Raw genomic sequence first — 5,150 nt, 5'->3', positions numbered from 1 at the left:
ATTAGCCGGGCCGGCAAGACCGTGCTTCCCATTGGTCAGCTACCGGATCGCTGATTGGCTGTTTCCTAAGTAACAAAGTGTTGCGCGAGCCGTTCACAGTGCGCTTGCGCACTTCCTCTTGCTGGCTGCTGGAGGTTCTCAGGCTGTGTCTCCGGGCTGGGCACACGAGAGTAGCGGGCAGAAGCCAACCCAGGGTTCTGTTACGTGGGGCCACAGTCTCTGTGGTCCCCGGGGCTAGGCTTGGCACCAGTTACAGCAACCAGACATCCAACAGGTGTTTAAACCTGTTTTTTTCTGTAGGCTAAATTCATATCCGTTTGTCAAGAGGGATTGTCAACCGCTGTCAGCAGAGTCTTTCCGCTGCGGGACCATCCCAAGATGAACAAGATGAACTTAAAGGACAACCTTGATGTGGCAAAGCCGGCGGACGCCAAGAATGGCAATTCCATCCTCTTGGCTTTGACAGTGTGAGAAGCTTGGTGCCTGATGATTACGTGTGAGGGTCGGCCTCTTACGGCAGCGGTGGGGTGCACTGCCTCCATAGTGCACCACTGCCCGCTGCTTGGATTCTGGTGGGCTCACCTCATACTGATCTCCAACACTGGAGGTTGTGGGAGTCGAAGTGTTTCCAGTTGTGGCTCAGTCACTAACTAGTGCTGAGACCGCGAGGCATTTCAGCTCTCTGAGTGTCAGTTTCCTCATCTATAAAATGGGGCCGATATCCTGCTCTTCCTCCTCACCTAGGAGAGCGTGGGAATGAAAGCCCTCCAACGTCCCCAGCATATGTAAGGGATAACTTTTATACATTTGATTAGAACCAAATAGGTGAAGGCTGCAAAGAGCCAGATGCTCATTACTTTCAGTAAATGTTCAGTACATCTGTTCCCACACTGGGACTATGAGCTGATTTGGGGTGTGTAAGACAAGGGGGAGGCAAAACTCCCTTATCAGACTTGCTATCACGATAAGGGTTACTATAATACCTAGTTGACTTGGCCCAAACTCATTCACCTCCCTGGACCCCAACTGACCTCTATACAATAGAATAGCATTGCTGGTTTGGTGAGGTTAAAACCAGAAAATTACGTAGAGGTGCTGGTCATTGTAAAGCTACAAGAAATTTGGAGCACTCTTGCCATCTCCACTACCCATGATAAATAAAAACAAAAAATAAAGGATGGCTTACAGCGTAAGGCTCTCTTCCTCTCTTACTGGGATGTGTGTTTTTTTTTTTTTTTTTTTTTTTTTTGAGACGGAGTCTCGCTCTGTCACCCAGGCTGGAGTGCTGTGGCCAGATCTCAGCTCACTGCAAGCTCCGCCTCCCGGGTTCACGCCATTCTCCTGCCTCAGCCTCCCGGGTAGCTGGGACCACAGGCGCCCGCCACCTCGCCCGGCTAGTTTTTTGTATTTTTTAGTAGAGACGGGGTTTCACCGTGTTAGCCAGGATGGTCTCGATCTCCTGACCTCGTGATCCGCCCATCTTGGCCTCCCAAAGTGCTGGGATTACAGGCGTGAGCCACCGCGCCCAGCCGGGATGTGTGTTTTAACAGAGGTTTTGGCTCCCCAGGAGCCATCAGGGGAGCTTCTTGTGTCCTGTAAGCCAGGTCTTGCCCTGGGCCTCTTCTGGTTCAGATAATAACTGTAGGTTAGGTGAACCAGGGTAAGGCAAGGGGCAGAGTCCGGCCCTGCTGCAGGTGTAGGGGACAGGGGACACTTACTTGCTGGATAATCTTGGGTAAGTCACCAAGTCTCTCGGAGCCTCAGTTTTTGAAGTTATAAAATAGGGAACAAAAGAATACTTAGCTTGTTACAAAGATTAGAAAAAAATGTAGATAAAGCACCTTGCTAACATTCAATAAAATGGTAATGGGTGTTCTCGTATTCATTTATTCAACAACTACTTACTAATATGAGACAGGTGGGCTCAGAGAAGAGGCTGCTCAGTGATCAACACCCTCCTCCTACCCTCGTGGAGCTTGCAGCCTTTGGGAGAAATTAGACAATTAAATATGAACAATGATGTGAGATACAGACTATAATGAGAACATGCAGGGGGATGTGGGGCTGGGAACTGGCATGCTAGCTGAGGGCTGAAGGGAGATTGGGAGCTTGCCTGGCAGGGGAAGCTGTTCCTTGAATCTCAGAAGACAAGGGAAGACAGTCCCACAGGTGAGAGGGTCAGCCTTGCCCAATAGTGCTGAGAGGTCTTGGTAGGGCCTGGCCAGTCCCGCCTTACTGAACACAAATGGAAAATTTCTGGGGCCTATACCACAGATGCTGATAAGGGGAGCTTGGTTTGGAATTGGCCTAACAAGAATTTTAAGGCCTAGAACCCTAACTTGAGGACTGGGTGCAGAATTTGTTTTCTTGTGTGGAGGCAGAAGGTGATTCTAGGCTGATGTGATTGGGGGTGTGAAAGGCAGCAGGCTCTGTCTTTTTACGAGGTGTGTGGGCATCTCACTACCTGTGATTTCTGAGACCACCAACCCCAGGTACTCAAAGGAAGCAGAGGGAAGGCACATCCTCCCATCCTCCCACCTGTACCCTTATCATTGCAGAGCTGTTGCTGTACCCTTATCATTGCAGAGCCTTTGCACCATGATATGGCATTAGCTACTTTGTGTTTTTTTGTTTTGTTTTGTTTTGTTTTTTTAAATTTGTTTCTTTATTTTTTTGAGATAGTCTTGCTCTGTCACCCAGGCTGGAGTGCAGTGGCGCGATCTCAACTCACTGCAACCTCTGCCTCCCAGGTTCAAGCGATTCTCCTGCTTCAGCCTGCTAAGTAGCTGGGACTACAGGCGTGTGCCACCACGCCTGGCTAACTTTTTGTATTTTTAATAGAGACGGGGTTTCACTGTGTTAGCCAGGATAGTCTCAATCTCCTGTTCTCGTGATCTGCCTGCTTCGGCCTCCTAAAGTGCTGGGATTACAGGTGTGAGCCACCGCGCCTGGCCCCGTTTTGTTTTGTTTTGAAATGGAGTCTGGCTCTTTCATCCAGGCTAGAGTGCAGTGGCACAATTTCAGCTCAGTGCAACCTCTGCCTCCTGGGTTCAAGCGATTATCCTGCCTCAGCCTCCCAAATAGCTGAGACTACAGGCACGAACCACCACACCCGGCTAATTTTTGTAGTTTTAGTAGAGACAAGGTTTCACCATATTGGCCAGGGTGGTCTTGAACTCCCGACCTTGTGATTTGCCCGGCTCAGCCTCCCAAAGTGCTGGGATTACAGGCATGAGCCACCACGCCTGGCCTACTTTGGATATAGACCAATTTTAAAAGCTCCTTGAATCAAGTATCCACTTGGTTTAACAACAAGAGGTCATGGGTGGCCTTTTTTTTTTTTTTTTTTTTGAGACAGGATCTCACTCTGTCATCCAGGCTGGAGTGCAGTGGTATGATCTCAGCTCACTACAGTCTCCACCTCCTGGACTCAAGTGATTCTCCCACTTGAGCCTCCCAAGTAGCTGGGACCATAGGTGCACACCACCGTGCCTGGCTAATTTTTTTTTTTTTTTTTTAAGAGATGGAGGTTTCACCATGTTGCCCAGGCTGGTCTTGAACTCCTGAGTGCAAGCCATATGCCTACCTCTGCCTCCCAAAATGCTGGGATTACAGACATGAGCCACGATGCCCGGCCTAGGGTGCCCTTGACAGGAGCAGGTTCAGAGGAGTGGCAACAGCCAAATGACAGTGGAATATGAGGATGTTGTAACAACTTTTAAGGTAATTTGGCTGTCAAGAGGAGCACAGAAATGAAGTAGTAGCTGTAAGTGGGGGTGGGGTCAAGGGAGGATTTTTTTTTTTTTTTTGAGACAGAGTTTGGCTCTTATTGCCCAGACTAGAGTACAATGGCAAGATCTCAGCTCACTGCAATCTCTGCCTTCCGGGTTCAAGAGATTCTCCTGCCTCAGCCTCCTGAGTAGCTGGGATTATAGGCATGAGCCACCATGCCCGGCTAATTTTGTATTTTTAGTAGAGACGGGGTTTCTCCATGTTGGTCAGACTGGTCTTGAACTTCTGACCTCAGGTGATCCACCCGCCTCAGCCTCCCAGAGTGCTGGGATTACAGGTGTGAGCCAGCGCGCCCGGCCTCAAGGAAGGAGTTTTAAGGATAGGAGAGTTTTAAATGATGATAGGAAGGTGCCAATATAGAATGATCAGCTGGGTTGAGTGTGGTGGTTCGTGGCTATAATTCCAGCACTTTGGGAGGCCAAGGCAGGAGACTTGCTTGAGGCTAGGAGACAGAGATCAGCCTAGGCAATATAGTGAGACCCCCATCTCTGAAAAAAAAAAAATTACTGTATGTTATACCTTGGTTGTGGAAGAAAAGAATGTTTTTTTAGAAAAAGAAAAATTAGCCTGGTATAGTGGCACATGCCCTGCAGTCCCAGCTAGTTGGGAGGCTGAGGCAGGAGGATCATTTGAGCCCAGAAATTGGAGGCTTCAGTAAGCTATAATCATGCCACTGCACTCCAGCCTGGGCAACAGAGCAATACCATATCTCAAATATATATATATCAAGAGGTGTGGTTATCAATTAAGTGAAGTCCCCAAAAAGGTTGGAGACTTTTGCCAATCTTTTTCAACCATCCCAATTTGTCTGGCTAGGACTGAGGGGTTTCACAGGACTTTCGGTTTTAAACTGGAACAGTCCTGGACAAACAAAGCTTGTCACCCTGGCAGGAGGGCACAGGATACAGACAGAGCATCTTCCATGAAAACAAGAAAGGAGAAGAGGAGGGGCACAGGTGCAGGGAAGTTTGTGATTTTATGGTGGAAAGTTGTTGGAGTGAGGCTCTCTCTTGTGACTTCTGTCTTCTCTGTGGGGTAGGACATGTGATCACCCATTGGGTAGGCACCTTTACACTCTATCTCCTGCCCTTGCTGCTGGGCCTGCAAATCTATCTATCTGCATGTACTCAATAGATACTGACTGAAAGAATCAGTGAATAAATGAGACTGGGGTAGATCTCACAGGTTGAGTCCTCTGTAGAGAGACCCTGGGATAGAGATCAGGGTGCAGGAAGTTTATTGGAGAGTGCTCTTGGAATTAACACCTTTGTTTTGTTTTGTGCCAGGGTCTCGCTCTACTGCCCAGACTGGAGTGCAGTAGTGATTGCTCAGTGTAGCCTTGAACTTCCAGGCCCAAG

The sequence above is a fragment of the Chlorocebus sabaeus genome, chromosome 16 (genome assembly GCF_047675955.1).
Source record: "Chlorocebus sabaeus isolate Y175 chromosome 16, mChlSab1.0.hap1, whole genome shotgun sequence".
Taxonomy (NCBI): Eukaryota; Metazoa; Chordata; class Mammalia; order Primates; family Cercopithecidae; genus Chlorocebus; species Chlorocebus sabaeus.
Note: the sequence above shows the minus strand (reverse complement) of the source record.